The sequence below is a fragment of the Bactrocera neohumeralis genome, chromosome 5 (assembly GCF_024586455.1).
Source record: "Bactrocera neohumeralis isolate Rockhampton chromosome 5, APGP_CSIRO_Bneo_wtdbg2-racon-allhic-juicebox.fasta_v2, whole genome shotgun sequence".
In the NCBI taxonomy this organism is placed as follows: Eukaryota; Metazoa; Arthropoda; class Insecta; order Diptera; family Tephritidae; genus Bactrocera; species Bactrocera neohumeralis.
The window spans coordinates 21328728-21350641 of record NC_065922.1 but is presented as its reverse complement, the minus strand read 5'-3'; positions in this window follow the sequence as shown (position 1 = coordinate 21350641).

The window sequence follows — 21914 nt, the reverse complement described above, 5'->3', positions numbered from 1 at the left end:
TGTACTTAAATATAGTCTTATTCAGCCAAACTATTTGCAATTTATTTAATTTACCAATGATATATTTTAATACAATATATTATTTTTATTGTGGTCACTCTATACTTGCAGGAGCGCGAGTTCGAATTAACATGTTTCAATGTTCACTTGCTCACCTCAGCGTGCAAAAAACCAACAGCACATGATTTGATAAACAGCGAAGGCGGCCGTTAGTCGTGTCAATTGAGTGTAAACAAGTTGTGGAGACGAGCAAAATTAGTGCATTCGTTGTCGTGTAAGAGAAAAATGTTATTATGTGAGAAGAATTATTGAAAATGGATATTGTGTAAAATAAATTAGTGAAAATTATTTAGAAAAATATGGTATAAGTTTGAGAAAATGTGAAAACTATAATAAGTTATTTAATATAATGTAATTTGAATTAACATACATAACTCAAAAGTAAAAAATAAATGAGTAAAAAAGTGTGTTGTGAAATAGAATAAAATTTGCTTACATTTGTACATAAGTTAAGTTTAAGCTAAAGTTTTTCAAAAGTTGAAATGCAGAATATGTGTGTGCAAAAGGTTAAAGATAAAACAGAAATCTCGAAAGGGCTTCTAAAAACCCAACAAACAAATTAAATTACCGAAGGTAAGTGGGAATTATTATTATTATGCGTATTTGCAAGTAAAGTTATAGTACAAAGAATATATCAGAATATTTCCAATTGGATGACTCGTCAGTGAAATAATGTCAAATCATTTTTATAACAAATACTATATTTCTCTGTAAGGTATAAAATATATCTAGAGTGTTGCTGATGTTAATATTTTTGTGCCCAGGTGTAAATCTTATAGTCATAGTCTTAAAAGTATTTACAGAAATTATCAACGAAAAAGACTTTGATCTACAGAACATAGTTTCAGGGGTTCCATAACTTAGTGCCCATTCCAGTCGTAGTTATAGACAAAATGCTTAGTTGTAGAGGTTTCTATAGCTTCCTCCTCCAAATGATTTTTATTTTAGGGATATAGAAAGGTTTGACTATTCAGTTTCAGAAATGTACGATATACATATATAATGAAAATGAAATTTTACTTAAAATTTGCGATATTAAAGTTAATTTTATTAAGGATACTAAGATTTGGTTTGATCAATTTTTATTCTGTTTTAGGAATGGTTTGTCTCGCATCTGACCAGAGCTATAGCTTACACTACACATGATTTACTTTGTGTTTAGCTACAGGATATTCAATTTGACAGTTTGAAAATGTATATAGTTTCTTTATATGGTTCTGTTCTTTATACTTTAAGTTCTTTGTGAAGCAGTGAAGCCCGGATTTATATTGCTAAGATTATTCTGATATAAAAATCGAAAGCCATTTATTTGCTGTAATGTACATTTGTATAAAAATACTTGAGAGTTACCAAGTATATACAACAAAAGAATATTTAAATTTATTTTCTATTCAATTCGATATCATATTTCATACGCATTTGTGGTTTTACACTTAATTGAAATTACACAACATATCAGTTATGGTGTTGCAGAACGGTAATAAATAGAATATAACGAGATATAAAACAAATATACGAGTATTTACCAAAATGCTTTATTAGATACAGATATGGGCCATATCAGCCTTCGGGGCTGTAAATAAGTTAAACTAACAGATTAAATTGTTTGCAAATGAATACACACAAGTAATAAAATAAGGACGAATCGGTACGCGTATCCAAAAATAAATATATATGTATGTATACCTTCGAAATTGACCTTAAATATCTATACTCACATTAAAGCAATTACACATTTTACTATGAAAAGGCTTGGTCGAAAATATTTTTCTAATTTTCTATAACATTTTATTCTTACAGTTCGAATTTATAATGCATGTATAATATAAATATCGTGTTGGTAAATATGTTTTCAAATATTTATATTATTACATATTATTTAATTCAATATTTTAAAGGGAAAATACTAATTTAGAGAGACGTAAACCATCCAATTGTGAAGTAATGTTTTTTTTTTACATTTTCTTTTGAAGTTAGTGAGTAACATCATAATACATATGTATATCCAAATGTCACACTGATCATCTGGATGCTACATACAGTAAGTGAAAGCAATGGACCAGAAAAAGATAGCTAATTACGTAGCAATGAAAATCTAAATAGTTTGTAGTAGTGGTCTATTTTTTATTTTGTTTTCAAGCTCATAAGTCAGCAAAGTGTTTCAAATTGATTAGAAACATCGCCATTTATTTAGCTTAGTCTTATACCGAAGTATAAATCTGTAACTGTTTCGTCAAATCCAATTACCAAGTGCATTTCTAAACAGAAAATACTTTTTAGAAGAGTCATCAGCTTATCTGAAATTGTTTAAGACTGGAAAAAACCGTTATTAATTGACTTATGTATGTACATGTTAACTAGCAGAAGGAAACGTCGGATACCCTATAAAATATATATTTAAATGAACAGGATGATGAGCTGAATCAACTTAGCCAAGTCGGTGTATTTTTATATGTAATATGGCAGCTAGTTCCTCAGCTTACGGAGATACCGATCAAAAATTTTTACATATCCGTTTCACCCCAAAGAGCTATTAATTTATCGAAATCGGCGATATCGGACTACTACATACCTATAGTTATGTGTTACAAATTGAGCTATCGGAATCAAGTTATTGTTAGGGATCTTTTGCATTACTGAAGGATATTACAGCTTCGATGAAACCGAATATATCATAATGTCCTGTTTGTATTAATATCTCCTCAAAATAAACTCTTTAGAATTTCTTCATATAGAGTGATGCTGGTAAAACCTGAAATTGAATCAGGCGGATTGAGTGGTTAGTTATTACCGCTATTTTCTGCTGCCGTGCTTCTCGCTTGGTTCAAATACCACCACCGTGTGTTTCTATTTCTATACATTTTTGCTTAAGGTTCATATTTTTGTAAGCAAGAAAACTTTGTTTTTCAATTTTATGATATTTCTGATGAAACAAATTCTTTTGAGAAATTTTAAAATTCCTTCACATCGAACTTCAGAAAATATTCATTTATTTAAAGTAAACAATTTTAAACAAAAATATATTAATTTCTTCAGATTAGTAAATCACAAAAGTTTTTTTGCACTTGTTCGAAGAAATAACAACAGAATTTCAAACTAAAAATCAATATTCATGTACAATACACACATCAAAATGTATCAATGGCTAGAAATCAACCCACTTAAGCTTTTCTTTCATATGTCTATAAATATGAATATTTACTTGAGAACAGTATTGATATTTGTCCAATAGCATACATACAACAGACGGACGGGAAACTATAAACATATGTACCAACATATCGTATTTGCTTACGAAATATTAATGCTTTCGTGGTATAATTTACATTTTTGCATACATATGTACCAACACGAAATTTATATAATGCATTAATTATGTATATGCATATGTACCTTGTAGGGACAAGTGTTATACACAATTGGAGAAAAATTTCAATTGTTTGAATCAATACGGATCGGTATTTGTGTTACAAATTTCACTTAGCAAATCCTACTTTAGCATTTAAAATGAAAAATTGGTCTATAAGACATCTCTCACAAATAATAGGTAGACTTTTTCGACTACCTAATTAGTAGAGCACAATAGAAAATCAAAGCGAATTCTGATGCTCAACTTTCCAATATACAAGTTTATAGTTGATATAATAATGCCCCTTGTTCAGCTCGACCAGTTTTGAGGAGCAGACGCCGGAGCTTCATAGATAAAGCTCTAGTGTTCACAGAAAATTTGCATTCATGATAAAATACCAATTTTTATATGAAAAATATTTGCTGCAGACATTTTCTATATAATACCGTATAAGCATATATTTCAATTAAATATCATTAACTAAATTTGTTGCCAATACACCATAAACAAATATTAAAATATTACTTATACGCAATGTACATCAATGTTCATGGCAAATTTCCGGAAGCTGCCACACTTTACTTTATGTATGTTGGTATTGTAAATTGATAGCCAGACATTTTTTCGTTTGGAAAAATTACAATACACAAATATGTATACATATGTACATATATACTATACATATGTTCTAGGTTGTGGCTCTTGTTAATCACTAGCCAATTTTATTGTCATTAATTTGCTCATTTATTAGTTAACATATAACTGTTGTATAATTAGCACAGCATTTAAGCACTCTGACAAATCTGATGTAATCCACTTTAATTCAATAATAGGACTTACTGATTAAACAATGTTAAACTAAGCTGCCATGCTCCGTAGATCAAAGTTGTTTGATGCGATTGGCTCTCGTGTTTATTTTATAGATGTGTGTATATAGTATTTGTGGATAAGGTAATTTTTTTTTAATATCATCACAATGATTAAGTAAGCATTTTGTCATGGACGAGTAATTTTAGGAAATATATAAGCAAGAAAATAGCAGTAAAAGCTTATGGTCTGTGAACAAACGATTGAAAACCAAACACAGTAAAGATACGATTCCTATTACAACATAATCCAATGGTCCATAATCCATTGATATATACTTTTTCGGCAACAACATATTTATTTAAGGAAAGAAGGGTGTCTTAGAACGGTTGCATGATCAAATATAGAAAACAGATGTACAGTGATTAAAGTGGAAGATAAAAACAATGAATAGGATTCCTGCAAGGTCGAGTCGTTCTTCACATGCCTTCTCATATCAAAAAATCTCCATATTTTTAGTTCATAGCCACTTCTCCATTACCTCATCACTTATTATTATACCCTGAACAGGGTATATTAAGTTTGTCACGAAGTTTGTAACACCCAGAAGGAATCGTCGGAGACCCTATAAAGTATATATATAAATGATCAGTATGTTGAGCTGAGTCGATTTAGCCATGTCCGTCTGTCTGTCTATATATACGAACTAGTCCCTCAGTTTTTAAGATATCGTTTTGAAATTTTCCAAACGTCATTTTCTCTTCAAGAAGCTGCTCATTTGTCGGAACGGCCGATATCGGACAACTATTACATATATGTAGCTGCCATACAAACTGAACGATCAGAATCAAGTTCTTGTATGGAAAACTTTCACATTTGACAAGATTTATTAACGAAATTTCGTATATGTTATTTTCTAAGGCAACAATGTAATCTTCGAAGAAATTGTTCAGATCGGTTAACTATAGCATATAGCTTCCATACAAACTGAACACATAGTTACTAACAGAAATGCACCTGTGAAGGGTATTTAGCTTCGGTGCAACCGAAGTTAACGTTTTCTCTTGTTTTTAATTTGGCTTCACTATCGAACCACTTTCAATTACTCATTTCTTATAAGTCACAGCCTGTAGATGTGGGGGGTCCACACAGGTCAAAAACTCATCTGGTTATGATTCAGCCGTAGCTCTATGTAACATTCGTTACTTCCACTTGCATTTCTGCTTTATTCATCTGATATTGTAATTGGCAATTGGCTTGGTCATTACAAGTCTACACACTTATAGTTCTCGTCTGTACTAACGGCTGGTACCCCTAACATTTGGTTTTACAACCCTTTCTTTGCTAAAATAAAAGGACTTTTTTTTCAAAGTCCGCCTTTTTGTTATTTTCCCTTGAAATTTAACTTCATTAGTTCCGAACAAAATGACATGTCTATAGATTAAGAATAATCAAGAATATTTGATTTCAGATAACATCAAGAGCCAAAATCACCCGGGCCACCCACGTGCATTTTTTTGAGGTTCCAACTTCGAGTGACAATAATAATAGTAATAAAGTATTAAATTTTTTCAAACAAATTTTTTTTTATATTTTTAATAAGCAAATAAAAGCACTTTAAATATTCAAGATTATTAATTTTTATTTTCCTAAAAAAAACCACCCTCCAAAGAAGTCATGAAAATAGGCATAAGTTACCAGACTACTGCCTTAATATTTCATGCAATTTAAAATCAACAGAAATTAATGCATTTTTATATCGTTTTAACATTAAATTTTTGTAAGAGTGAACTTAAATCTTGGTACCATAATATTTATTTATTAGTACAAAATCTAGGGTAGTTGTACAAACATTTTATTTTAAATCTTATTTTACATATTTTAGTGCTTAATTGTCTTCATACGTTTAATTGGCTTTTTTGACAAAAGTTGGTTAAACTTTTAATATTCGGAATATTTTATTAGTTTTTTTTTTATTTCGAAACAATTTTGATATATGATGCCGCCAGTATGTTCCAAATGGTTTGCAATTAATAGAGTAAAAGAGAGGACAGTCGGTTATTATTACTGAGGGAAAAAATGTTCTCCAATTGTATGTTTGATTTCGTTTACTCCTGAGTGAACATTTTTGTTGCTATTAAAAAAAGTAAATCTATTTTGTAACGTTCAGTATATTTGGAAATTTTTAAAAGTTCATTTTCATTTGTTGTTCTTCAAAAGGTAATATGAATACTTAACTTCGTTCCGAAGTTCTTTTGACATCTCATTCATTTCATCAACATCTTAAGGTACAAGCCAAATATAATGGAACATATAGCTTGAGCTAAAAAAAAACATGACTGCTAGAAACGACGTTAGGGTCGGAGACTCGCATATTATATAAAAAAAAATTAAAAAGCCATTTTGCAAAATTTAGTAAGAAAAAATATAAAAAAAGTTTATACAATTTTTTATAAGTGAGTCTTACACAATTTGAATTAAAATCTTCTGAAACTAAAAGACGAACTTTAATAAAAAAAACGTATTTATCCAAATAAATAATTTCTGAACTTTAGGCTTGCAGCATTTAAACTATTTTTTATACATCTCTATTGGAACAACAGAAAAGAAACAAAATATGTTTAGAATATAAAAAAATATGGGATCTATGAAACAAGTGGTGGGTTTCCTATGCCAAATGTTATGTGCAAAAATGTCAAGGCCCCTACCAATCTCTGCTTGTTAAGGATGCATGCACTTTCAAATGTCTGTGTTCTGTTTTTCTTTTGCGATGCCCATACGCACCGGTGAATCAAAATTATATTTACAGAAAAGTTTTCATGTTGTTATAAAGCAAAGGTTAAAGTAATAAAATTTTCTTAGAATTTAAGTTGTATTTTGACATCCATAGTGATTTGTAATGCTGGAAGAATTGTAATTGCGATAAGATCTAAGAAAAGTTTAACCCATGTTTAATTTTTTAATGTAATATAAATATTTTGTAACATGTATATGTGTGTACATACTGACTATACGTGAACATAAAAATATTAATATTTTCTTACCTTCGAAACTTAAAGTCTTTATGTTTGACACTTCCTTCGTTCCTTCCTTTTTTGCGAAATAGTAGTGCAACCGCGTTAAAAAAATGTGACTAATTTAATTAAAAATACATACTTGCTTCTCTGTACTAATCCATGTGTATTTAGTTAGCATACAACTGCAACATGCTCAGTTGCGAAACCTTCAACTGACATTTGCTATGTGCAGGCGTGTTGCTTATTCACAAAATATTGGGTCATCACCAAATGCGTCGCTTCCAAGCAATTATGTGGTGAAGATATTCAAATACATTAAAAGGTCCACAAGTGCCTATGTATTTGTTCATATGCGAATGTAACCCTTTGAGTATTTAATATATTCTCCTTCATGAAGCTCTTATATTAAACATATGTAAGCAATAAAAGTATATGTCTGAGCTGAACAAACTTTTAGATTACCTGTGAAGTAATCTACCGTCAAGTTGGTGTAATCAAGTCATGAAATGACTTTTTTATGTAATAGTAAAGCCAATACCAAGGCTTTATGATTTCATGATAAAAATTTTAAATAAAAATTAATTTCTGTAGTGATGTTAATATATTTTTTATCCGGCTGATCTTAAATTTTTTTTTGGGCTTGGGCAATATCAGATTAATAAAAATGGTGGAATAATTCGGTTAAGTCCCTCAGATTTTGAAAATTCGATTTGAAACAATTTATACACTACAATTTTTAGTTACGTATACGCTATGGCGCTCATAACCCTGATTAAAGAATTTATGGAAGTGTATTTTATTATATTGGGTATTTTTACAAAATAAATGTTAGGAAAAAATATCTGTATATATACCCGAAATCTGTATCTGTTTAGTGTTAGTTTTGAGGCCAAGGGTCACACCAAAATAATGAATTCAAATCATTTTAATTTTTCAAAAAATAATCACTGAATAATTTGAAAAGACAGTTGTTAGAGTCATGAACAATACTTACTGCACTTATTTCGACACATACATATCTTCCTAAGCCCCTAAGTGTACTCTTTTGTTTAAATATGCTCACCTGCTCGTATAATTTGTGATAATCTTTTGGTTTAAGTATAAGCGTTCCCTCTGCTTTGCGTGCTACTTATCCATACTTATGCCTTTTGGTAACTTTCGTCTGCACTACTACTTCACCACATTAGCTAGTACGAGGTCATAGCAAACGGTGAAATAGAAAGAGTTACTTGCTCACGTTTTTCTGATTTTACACCCGCTGCCGGAATAAATATGCATCTAAACACTCGTAACAGAAAAGTTTTCAATGACTCACACATATGCGTATATACATATGTATGTGTGGGTTATTTACATACTTTGAATAGTGCTGTTTCGCTTTGAAATTACACAGCTTAAAGAACTGGCCGTATATACGCAGCAGACCTACTACACTTTTGTTAGTACATTTGTGCACCTGTGTATGCGAGTTTTGTGTACAAAGTTTTAACCATAATCGTATTGTAGCCTTTAAAACTTAGTTTGTACCCTTTAAAGTTTTCTGATCACTTTTGACTTAGCACAATTCGCTTACTGCTTCTCACATAAGCTCGATTTTAAAGTAAATGAGGTAATGATAGTAAACGAAGCATGGAAATGATGAATGATGATATAGAGATTTTAGTTTCAGCCGAAGTTAAAATGAAATCTATTGAAGTCTCTGAAACTAAATAAGATTATTTTTATGCACTACTAACTCAACTACTAACTAATAGCTTTGTGTATAAAAACTTATACCTATGTATAACTACCTCGTCATCACGGCTTATATCCAATAAATCCCTTAGCCAAAGCGATGAAGACTGCTGCATACTTTAATTTCTATAGTTATACTTTCGACCTTACGTAGGTTCAAAAATACGTAGAAAGAAGAGTTCATACAAGTTATTTATACACGTAATTGTCGTTGAGAAGAAAAAAATGTAATTATCGCTCTAAGTGAAATTTCTCTAATACATAGTTCTGGTTATTTCATACGGTATTCAAAAGCATTATTTAATATTCGCTCAGATACAATCGTGTACTCTATTACTGTGAGTGAAAGTGACTTTTAGTAGGCTTTTAGTTCTGATTTCAAGCATTAAATGCGTTTATAATTCAAATCATAAGTCTACAAGGCCACAAATGTATTTTGCAAATATTCCATATTAATTTAGCATAATTTTATACACATGTATAATGATAATAAAATTGACAATATTGCGAGAAAGATAATAGTGTAATGACAATTTCTGAAAGATATATTTAGTATCTTTGTTGTATACATATTGTTGTAGAAGAAGCATAAATTTAAGTTAAAAATGAAAATAGCACTACAAAAAACACTTGTGACTGGTGTACTAAGCAGTATGTGGGCTATTTGAGAGAAACTAATTATGAATTTCGATTCACATATTTTCTATCATGACAACTTTGTTGTTCAATTTAGTAAATGGGGGTGATTTGACCCTCTCACTCTTTGATTCAATATTTCGAATCTATCTGTATAATAACTGTACTAAAGCTCTGCTGATATTCGTAACAATATCTTTTCTCAAACTAACATTATTGTCTTTTTATCTCAGCATTCTACTATTTTTACCTTTATTGTTCGCCTTCTACTCATCAAATATATACTGTAGAATAACAAAGGGTTTGTATTTGTTACTTTTTGAAAAATTCCAATTTTCGGAACGCCTACTGTTTATGAACGTAGTTCACTTTATACTACAAAACATTTGCTATGTGATCTGCAAATATTTGTATGTGAATACTAACAGGTCCACGTACTCGCTCAAACGGATTTGGTAGCTAAGAGTGTCAATATTTCTCTGTTTCATCCGTAGTGTATCTAATGCTCTAGCCAGACAAATATTTTTGTTCAAAATATAAGCAATGTTAGTAACGGATGTAGCTTTATTATTTACTGTATCACTGAAAAGAAAAATTGATAGATAAATATGAAATTCGTCCTTAGTCTTTAAATCACCGAAACTGATTGTTAGAAGTTTAAAGAGCTTTAAATAATATTGTAATGGATATATGTATAGTTTACATTGTATACGCTTGTACAAGAGTAAATGAGAATAGTTTTTCAGAACACCCTACTACGAAGAATTAAAAATAGCCATATAAATACGTTTTATAAATAAAAAAAGTTTTCCTGTAGTAGATTTGTAGCCTACCTACTAGCAAATATGTGTAATTAAGTTGATATAAATCACACTTTTTCTTATTTCGAGAGTGTATAATTTTATTTTTTCGAAAGATATGAATGGAGTTGCTTTGCTCCAGCACACACCAGCAACTTTTGCACCAAGTAGTTATAGTCTTCGTTAATTTTTAGTGTTCACAAGCCAAAATTTATCTCCCTGTTTATATGCTGTCCACCGTTAAGTAAACGATCTATGATCCTTCGGAATTTGCATCATTTTTATACTCGCAACAAAGTTGCTAAGGAGAGTATTATAGTTTTGTTCACATAACGGTTGTTTGTAAGTCCTAAAACTAAAAGAGTCAGATATAGGGTTATATAGTACCAGTAGAGTTGAAATCCGGATGTCCGTCTGTCCGTCCGTCCGTCTGTCCGTCCGTCCGTCCGTGCAAGCTGTAACTTGAGTAAAAATTGAGATATCATGATGAAACTTGGTACACGTATTCCTTGGCTCCATAAGAAGGCCAAGTTCGAAGATGGGCAAAATCGGCCAACTGCCACGCCCACAAAATGGCGGAAACCGAAAACCTATAAAGTGTCATAACTAAGCCATAAATAAAGATATTAAAGTGAAATTTGGCACAAAGGATCGCATTAGGTAGGGCATATTCGGACGTAATTTTTTGGAAAAGTGGGCGTGGCCCCGCCCCCTACTAAGTTTTTTGTACATATCTCGGAAACTACTTCAGCTATGTCAACCAAATTCTATAGAGTCTTTTCCTTCAAGCATTTCCATATACAGTTCAAAAATGGAAGAAATCGGATAATAACCTCGCCCACCTCCCATACAAAGGTTATGTTGAAAATCACTAAAAGTGCGTTAACCGACTAACAAAAAACTTTAGAAACACTAAATTTTACGGAAGAAATGGCAGAAGGAAGCTGCACCCACGCTTTTTTTAAAAATTGAAAATGGGCGTGGCGTCGCCCACTTATGGACCAAAAACCATATCTCGGGAACTACTCAACCGATTTCAATTAAATTCGGTATATAATATTTTCTTAACACTCTGATGACATGTACGAAATATGGGTGAAATAGGTTCACAACCACGCCTTCTTCCAATATAACGCTATTTTGAATTCCATCTGATGCCTTCTCTATATAATATATACATTAGGAACCAATGATGATAGCGGAATAAAACTTTACACAAATACGGTATTTGAAAAATATGTAAATGACTGATAATGAGATCTCGATTATCACTTTATCGTGCGAGAGTATAAAATGTTCGGTGACACCCGAACTTAGCCCTTCCTTACTTGTTGTACTTGTGTTTATTAAATATTGCTGCTTTAAATAAGATGATTTTCTCAGTCTGTAAATTTGCTGAAGCGTAGAGTCTATTGTAGTTTCCTTACTACAATCTCTACTTTATTATTGTTTTTGTACTGTGACACAACAGCTGTTAAAAGGGTGTAGCAGATTTCACTATAAACCGTTTTAATGCTTTTCACACTTCACACTTAATAGACAACTGAAAAAAGATCTTACTTTTTTAAACGCTTGTTCCCCTTTTTATATTCTTACATATTCAAACGTATACAAGTACGTATACATATATAGTTAAATATCATGCTGAGTTGAGAGCGTCCACCCATTCACTTTAATCAATTTTAGAACCATTTGTCATAAGTGTGTACATTGCTATAAAATGTGGACTTGACCAGAGTTGCTGGGTTCTTAATTCATTTATCTGTACATTTATGAATATTTTGCAACTTATTGTTCCAGTTCCAGAAACTATAATTTCAGTGTTTGTCACTTATATGTATAGTTAGTTATATGATGTGTTCAAATTTATGACGAGCACTAAGACCAAAAGAGAATTGAAACCAGTCTCTATTCGATTAAAATTTTTGTGAATTTTTTAATCATAAGTCAAACAAACGAGTCAAAGACTAAAAATATGAATTAGTGAAAATAAAAGCACACAGACGGCAAATATACGAAAGAATAAAAGCTTAATTGCAAGGAAGAAATTGGAAGGGAAGCGGAATCTTATTTTTGGTTACATTTTGTAAACCTTTAGTCGTCTTCTTTCAGCCAATTTTAAAAACGTTTGATTTTTTCCGGTAGCTTACAACTTCCCGATTTAATATCCATTTGCAAGTGATTCTCGTTTTTAGACCATGTGTTACGAACAAGTTTTATATTTCAAATGCCCTGCAAAATTCACAAAGTCTATTTTTCTTTTGTCAATTTGAAGTGTATAAAATTAATGAACCAAAGAGATATGAGGACTCTGATGCCAAGACTCTTTAAGTTGGTCACATACACAAGCAATTTAACTTCATTTAACACAGTCATTGTACTTAGTTTTGCTTGGTATTCTTACCAGCTTCTTGCTTTGATTGGCTTGCACACACTTATAAAATGTGTGTCAATTGCTTAATTACTTTTCCTGTTTTACTTTTATTCCGAAAACGTTGGTACTATGAATATTTTACGTTCACATCTCGGTTTTGCTGTAATAAAAAAGTATGTATTGCTGTGTACATTTGTTCGCATTTCTGTTTGCTATGAGGTGTTATATTACTTTACCAGCTCCTTCGCTACTATCAACGAAACAGTGTTACGCATACGCCCAGTGGCCACAGCGTTCTCCATTTATTGTCAGTTGCTGTATGAGGGGAAGAGTGGACAGCAGGATAGTACATATAAGTGAATGAGGATGAAAACAAAAGTGTATTAAATTGAACCAAAAAAAGCAAAACCGCAATGTCAAACGTTAACAGAACAGCAGCTGGTGAAACCGAACGAGAACCATAGAATGTGTTTGTGAAGTTCGTAAGTAAGAGTTTGGAAAATAAAACAAAAATTTAAATTTTGCTGATAAAAAGTGCTACAAAAAAGATATATAATTTATTAAAAAAATTACTGCCTCTATTATGGCCTCTAAAAGATAATATTTTTTTTTAAACAAAACAAGCTCACGTGGGTTTTAGAGCCAGCTTATGAAAATTTTTCTAAAACAGCTCATTAGGTAGGCGTTTGGAGACCTCGAGTCCGACCATGACTAAATATGTAGCCTGGAAGTAAAGTAGTATTTATTGAAACAAACATTTTGTTCTGTTATATTGAGAATTCGATGCATGTTGGTAACATAAACGGGAATGTTAAATTATATTGTAAACTTTTGTTTAGTATTTCTGAAATTACTCAATCAAAATTTATTAGTTAACAACTGAGCTTCGTATGAATTTGGGGAGCTTATACTACTTCTATGGAGCGGCGAAAACCGTAGAATGTATTTCAGGTTTCGCAGTTCAAATAATAATTGTTGTGTAGTTTCAGAAATGGGACATTGCAGCTGTTTTCGCGATATACAGTGTAAAAATATTTAATGGTTCAGTTTGGATTTTGTAAATGTATGTTAGGGTTGTTCAAGAATAACTGTTATTTTTTTAGCTGGGTACTCTGAAAAGCAGATTTTCAGAAAGTCTGTCAAAGGATGAGCTCTTAATTGTAATGGGAAGACTTTTTGACTAATAGTTTAAAATTTTTTCTTATTATCGGATGGAAAGATTCAAATTTCACTTCCAACTACTTGAAAGCATATACAGTTTCATAAATTTTGTGGAAAAAAGAAATACTCAACAAAAAGCGTTTTAACGATTTTTTCATGGTTAAAATTTGACGATCTTAAGACAGTGAGTTGATTTATCTTCATGGCATTTACTGCTTATATATTGTGATATAACGTGTTGTGTTATAACTGTAATCTTGCACTCTTCCTCCCGTGCATTTTCTGACCTTTTAGATCATTTCAAGTTTGAAGACATTTTTTCATGCAAATATTCATCACTCATTCAGTTTTCTGTTCTTTAAATTTTTTGCATATACTTTAATCAAAACTCAATGCCATATTTATAATAGGAGTCTTTCATTCGGCTCAGAAGAGTACGAAGCACTTTCGCTGAAGTCCATTAATACTTTTCTGTGTTTCCACGTACGTTAACTGCACGGAAATTACAGCTAATTATTTTCGGAAAACGAGTTACGCCATTAATTTGTTTGAGGGCGCTAAGATATGCTACTTACATACATAAGGCGCTTTCTATATATGTATGTATGAGAGTGCATAAAATTAGCACGAAAGTTAATTAACCTAACTTCTTACTAGAGTGGGCTGGCTTATCTTCTGCTATCTTCTAAGAGCTCATTATTTTCTGCCTAAACATTTTTTAACGCGCATATTTTGCTGATTTTCTTAAAAGAATTGCGAAGAAAGTTGTACTAAATATTAGTACTTTGAGTACCTGCCTTTCTTTAAAATTTTACCATATTGTTGAGTACTTACATCTTGCTCCAGCTCTTTTATATAATATAAACTATAATATGTAGTATCTCTATATGGATAGGTCATGTATATTCACATATTTCAAAAAACATGTGTGCAATAAATACTGAACAACTTGTTTGTGACTTACAACCCAGTCAATTTGCATAATTTGAAAATTTGTCACATTATTCTCTTTTTTATAAATTTTTCAGCTTCGGCTTCAGTGACGCATTTGGCTTCCGCGAATTAAATATAATTATTTGCATACTTGCGGTTCGACGTAAAAGTCGCTTTTGTAATCACCTATCTATAAGCATTTTTTTGATGTATGATAAAAAATGTAAACTGCATTTTTATTTGTATTTTTATTTATAAATGTGTTGAGTTTACACAGAAGTACAAGGTGTGTTCGAAAATAAACAAGACTTTTTAAGTGAGCTTCGAACAAAGAGCTAACATTAAATTTTGTTTCAAAATTGGTAAAACTTTTACCGAAATGTTTAAATTGATGAAACAAGTTTATGGCGATGATTGTCTATCTTGTAACAGAGTGCACGAGTGCTTTCAACGTTTTCAAAGTGGTCGTGAGGACATAAATGATGATCAACATGTGGGCCAATCAAAATCCGTGGTCACCGGAAATTCCATCGAAACTGTGCGTGAATTCATCAAAAATAGCCGAAATCATCATTGAAATTCATGGAAATGGAATTGAACATCTCCAAAACATCGGTTTATCGCATTTTGACCGAATCATTTGGGCTTACGAAAGGTGTGTGCACGGTTTGTTCCGCACAAATTGACTGACGACCAAACATTGCTCAGCATCCAACATTCGAAGGACGCTTCTGACCGATTATTTGACCAAAAATCACATTTTAAACACTAATCACTCACCGTATTCACCTGATATGACACCGTGTGACTTCTTCCTTTTTGGAAAGCCATTCAAAATAGTGGCACCGGCATACTGGCGGTCATACCGACCAACGAGCTAAAACACTTGTTGGACATGCTTTTTGCACCGTGCAAAAAGCTGTATTGAAGCAGAAGGAGACTATTTTGAATAAAATAAATTGATTTTGCCGAAAAAAACATTTTTTCTGTTTTTTTAAAGTCCTGTTTACTTTGAAACGCTCCTTGTATAATTGCTTGCATATATTTTTAGCTTTGATTAATTTAAAAATAAACAAATGTATAAGATAAATTGGCCACAATCGATCATGGTTCTTTAGAAAACGTTAGATTGGTTCATGACATTTACTTTTTTGAAGATAATTATATATAAATGTTACTATGCATTATGGATGGAGTGGAAAATAAGCACTTATATTTTTTGGCGAAAACCGAGAACAATTCATGCAAGAAATGGCGCAGTTGGCTATAATAGTTTCCCAAGATCATGCGATTAACTTAGACTATTTTTGTGGGGCTAATTTAAGTCTTAAACTTTATATAAAAGAGAGAACTATTCCAGCTTTGAAGACAACATTTGAAATTGGCTATTAGAAATGCTCGAAAAATAAAAATTGACTTTCGAATGGACCAACTCAATGTTTGTAGTCAACATTTAAATGAAATTATCTTCAAAAAGTAAATGTCATGAACCAATCTAACGTTTCAAATAAAGAACGATGAGATTTTGCAAATTTTTGCCTTTTTTTTTTTTTAAAAGTTATATGCTCTTAAAAAAATCACCCGATATAATTGCTTGCATATATGCTGCTTTTGCTTTGTATTAATTTAAAAATAAACATTTTTTATAAGAATTTAGCCACAATCGATTTGGCAGAAAATAGTGAGAGTGGAAAAGACAAGAAAAAATTAAATGTGGGAGTTATATACTATATATATGCATTATGGATGGAGTGGAAAATAAGCATTTATATTTTTTTGGCGTCACCGGCGTAGCGCAGTGCAAGAGGCGCAGCATTGCTATAATAGTTTCCAAGGGCTGCGATGAAACTGTGCGTATATATGGTTTTACTAAATTTAATTGTTAACTTAAACTTTATATGAAAGAGAACTATACCACTTACATAATAATTTGATATGCTTTCAGAGCGTATACTACTAAATATTATTCAAACTCCTGAGTGTAGACAAAGAAGGTTAAAACTGAATTCAGACTTCATATTTCGATTTGACTTCTTTTCCTTTTTCTTTTATTGTAAAAATATTCTAATCAAAAATATGAAATTTAATCTTTAGATATACCAACTATTATTAAAATTTTTTATAGAATTGTAGACCAAAACCAGTTTACATGTACTAAGCAAACTTTTTGATTATATATATATATATATGTATGGAGCTGGATTGAGAAAATTATAAAATTACTTTTTAACGTAACAATGGACTTTTCTTCGTCGGCGCACCTTTTTGGTGTGCATGTTGATGATGTATTGTTAATGGTTTCGCAGAATAAATTTATATTGTTATGTTTTCTATATAATGCAGACTATCAACAATAGAAGAAGGAAAGAAATAATTATGCACATTTTTGTAGCATAAAAAGGGTTACTACGTCAATTTATTTACGATTTAAATCCATTACTTTTAAAAAATATTCTAATCATTAAAATTAGGCCTTTCTTTAGAGTCTACCAACTAACATATCATCATTATTTTACAGTTGTAATTGAGCACATATACAGTAAGCAGTTGAAACTGTGGACAAATTTATTTATTTATTTATTTATTTATAATAATTCATATAACAAAAAAGAGTTTTATTATATAAATACATAAACGCAGCACTGGGGGAGGCCTTCAGCTGTCTTGTAATTATAACTGGTGAAAAATTCCTAATTGTAAGGGTTAGTAAAGATGTCCAATCCTTAAATATATTTTTCATTGCGCTAGTTGGAACTGCTGACGAGTAGATTATACGATTTCTGGCTGGGTTTATGACCGCGTAGTGATGTTTAAATGTTTTCCATTCGCTTGCTTTTTTTTGATGCCTTTTGTGCTTAATAAGGTTAAGAATGTCTTGCTTGGATGAGACGTAATATGTTAAGGCAGGAGTCCTGGCTACATTTTTCGCAGCGAGGTCTGCAAAGTGGTTGCCTGTAATACCCGCATGGCCAGGGATCCACATTACTTGGATTTTCTGAGGGGTACCAATGACCGCGTCTCTGATAACTTCTATTATGGGATTGCGATTGGAAGGAGACGTTATTGCAGACATACACGATTTGCTGTCTGTACAGATGAGGAACTTTCCTTTAGATGAGGAACTTTCCTTTGGCCTTTAGTAAGCCAATTGCAAATAATTTCTCCTGTGGCAGTGACAACTGCTAACGAAGTGGAATCGGTGGACTTGGAGCCATCCGTAAACAATAACTTCCAGCCATTGTTTGTGTAATTAGATTCCAGTTCAGCAAAGGTTTGTTGAAAGACTTCGTTTGGTGTGTTTTGCTTGGACAAAAACATACGCTTATTCTGTAGTATTTTATCATTGATCAGACAGGGAGGATGTCGAGTGGTGAATTTGCGTGTTGCGTTACGTAAAATATTATTTTCTGCAGTGAAACTTAAGCATCTCGAAATAGCCGATTGTATTCTTGGAATTTTTCTTTTTTCGTATGTGATAGTAAAAACAATGGGTTGGTGTTCTCAGCCGTTTTCGCAAGAATTTGAAGCGAAGAATCTATAATTTTATTTTGAATAGTTGGTAAACCAGATTCAGCCATTATCGTTTTTATTGGCGAGGTTGGAAAGGCCCGAAGACTTCGCCGTATTGCGCAATGGTAAGGTGCATTTAAGATGATACTGCTTTTTTGAGCAATTTGTAGATGGGGGCCCATAATCTATTCTTTTAGCAAAAGCTCTGACAACATTGACTAGTGTGTTCGGATGAATAAATGAATGCTTAGACGAGAGATATTTAACAATATTTAATCGTAACATTAACGAGTTTCTGACATATTTACAGTGAGCATTAAAATTATAATTAGAGTAAAAAATTAATCCTAGTATTTTTAGCTGTGTTTTACATTCGATGTTAGTTTGGTTTGGGTTAGTGAAATACCGTTGTATTTTGCTTCCTACAACATGAAGGATACGTGTTAATCAGGAAAGTTTAAGACTCCAGTGACCAAGTCTCAATTAAGTATATTAGTAAATAAGGATTGAGCTAAATTTACGTCAGAGACTTTTGTGTAGATTAAGACATCGTCAGCATAGATCTGGTGCTCAACTCCTTTGTAATTTTTATCATCCTACCAATATCATCGAAAGCAATGATAAAAAAGCAAGTACCATTACCAAATGATTGTTATTTGAATGTCTTTCAGCGTGAATATTCTCTTTGTACTATTTGAGTTAGATGTAGGTAACTGTTTTATGGGTTCCATTCATTTGAAGCCATATTTTTTATATATTAGGATTGATATTTTTTCATTTATATGTAGCTCAAAAATAAGTACTCAGCTTTTATAAGAACTATACACGTTGATATGCTTCTCTGCTCTTTTGTGGGTAAGAAGTGTTAAATCTTATGTACATACATATACTTTCCAAGTCGTAAAATATTCGTGTTGGTCATCGGCACAAGATACAGAGTCACCAATTAGATTTTTCTCTTCCCACAAACACTCGAAATCTTATTCTAGGCTTATATTATTCACCCCAAGTATTTTAATCCATTTTATGTTCGTGTAATTTAATTTATATGGATTATAATATAGAGTTTTATATAATATAGCGTTTGATGTAATATGTTTACTAACACATATACAATGCCTTTTATTTCAGATGTGTTATAAAACTGTTAATATTTAATGTTATTCCTAGTTTGTTCTTGCCAGCGGTGATTTAATAGTCAATAGAAAGTTTTTGAGTAAAACGTATGATGCCTGTCAACTAATTTTCCTAGCATATTTGTTAAGTTATTCATTTTTGATGATTTGAATGAAATAAATGTATGTTGGAATATACATTTATCGAAAGTCATTTGTTTTACAATTTTCCATTTAAATAAATATAAGAATAATTGAAGTATGAGTATATAAATAAAATCTACCAATTAATGAAAACGATGGAGATATGCATCACGATTTTGAAAATATACTAAGGCATATTATGAATGCAGTTAAAAAACCAACCGGCATTACAAAAGTTTGTCTTTAAAACAGATAGTTTTTATTAAAAAAAAACGATATTCTAAATGAAGTGGGTTTTAGTGACAGAATTTCATATTCCGTTTTTAATTCCAACAGCTATGCTTAAGTGTATTTTCTACATATGTATATGTTCACATTAACGCACCTGCGCGCATAATTTGAGATAATCCTTTAGCTTAAATAATTGCTCCGACTTCATAGCACTTATCCACAGTCATGTTTGTTACTGAACTTTATGCTACTGCTCTTCCATTTAGTACACATATACTTTGAGGTAGGGCAATTATACAGAGAGTTCGCGGCAAACGGTGGCCTAGAAAACGATTTTGTAATGTTTTTGCTTCTCACATTGTCCTCCTTGTGTCCTCGCTACCGGAATAAGTGTGCATTTAAATATTCGCAATTGTGGTAACTCACAGAAAAGTTTTCAAAAACCCAAATATAGTTCATATATGTGAGTGAGCGCGTGTATGTTAGGCACACACACACTATACACTTGTAGAGTGCAGCTCCGTTTAGAGATTATTTAGCAGAAATGTAGTTAGCTGCTATATGACGTACACTTGTGTAAGTACATAAATGCATATAGATCTATGTATGTATGTGTGCATACCAAACTGTGTGGAATATACCATTTGAAAATATCTTATTCCAATATTTGCATACAAATCTTTTATCGTAATAATAATATTATGACCCTTAAAATTTAGTTAGTGCATTCCAAAGTTAGCTGTATCAACCTCGAACAAACACAACTTGTTTCGTTACTTGGAATTATTGTAGGTCGTTACTTTGTCTGTTGTCTGTATAATTTTAGTTTAAATGAGGCTGAGATTGTAGAAAGTTATATGGCCTATCCTTGAAATTTAAGAAGCAACGCAATATGATAAGCATACTTATATAAAGGATTCCAGAAATTTTGAACTTGAGTTGCATTTTCTTTACTTGCAGCAAAAATTGACTTCGGAGGAAACACTAATTTCAAGGCTACTTATACGTAAATTCTGCAAAGACTGAAGGCTAACCTTTATTATTAAGGATGCTATAAAATTAAAAGATTCAGTTTAAAGTAAATCATTTATTATGAACCGCTAAATGTCGAAAGAACATGGTAAAAGTGGTCATTTTGAAGTCGATAGGTGATTTCAAAGACCTTGAAAAAATTGAAAGAAAAAAATTTATAAATTTTTAAGAGAAGACTTTTGTGCCATGCATAATATCTCAGGATTCTTGATATACATATGTATATGTACAGATTGTTTCCCTCTGGAGTCCATTCGACTGTCATTCAAGTGGACTGCTCATGATGAACCGGTTCTCAGGCGTGGAAAGACGAAAAAGTCGGCTGGAAAGGTTATGATATCAGTCTTTTGGGATGCACGTGGTATAATACATACTCAACGACTGATTACTGAGCCAGTTATAATCTATTTCACTGCGTATTTGGTTGCAGTTCTTTTCAATTGTATTATTTTTGAAGAATCTGTTTAAAATTGTACGCATATATTCAAATGATTTCGACAATCACGAATTTTGAACAAATGCTTATTATTTGAAATATAGTTTTTGTATTTATGAGTTGTATTAAATTTTGGCATAAAGAGATAAAAGGTATCCTATGTCCTTACCCTGCTTCTAAGCTACTTCGCCACCAATTTTCAGCCAAGTCGGTTAAGCCGTTCTTTCTTTTATATTATATATATAGATTAAATACAAATATCGACGGGCGGGGTGGCGGGGTGGCGGGACTTCAATTCCGAAAAACAATTTGCCGGTACTGGCAATTGAGTTGACGCGGAGCTTGGTCGAATTGTATAATCGGGTTAGGATAGCCTAAGGGATCACTTTCGCGATCGTGTTGAGCACGCGTGTGGTGTTATCCAATTTGTTTATTTTATGTGTTGTATTGGCCATGATGTGGTAGGCAGTATTGAGATGTGCCATTATTTTCCCTGGTGGAGCGGTGTAATTGAATTTTTTTTATTTAAACATATATTTATAAACTTTTGTATTTTTTTTGTTATGAAAGGGCAT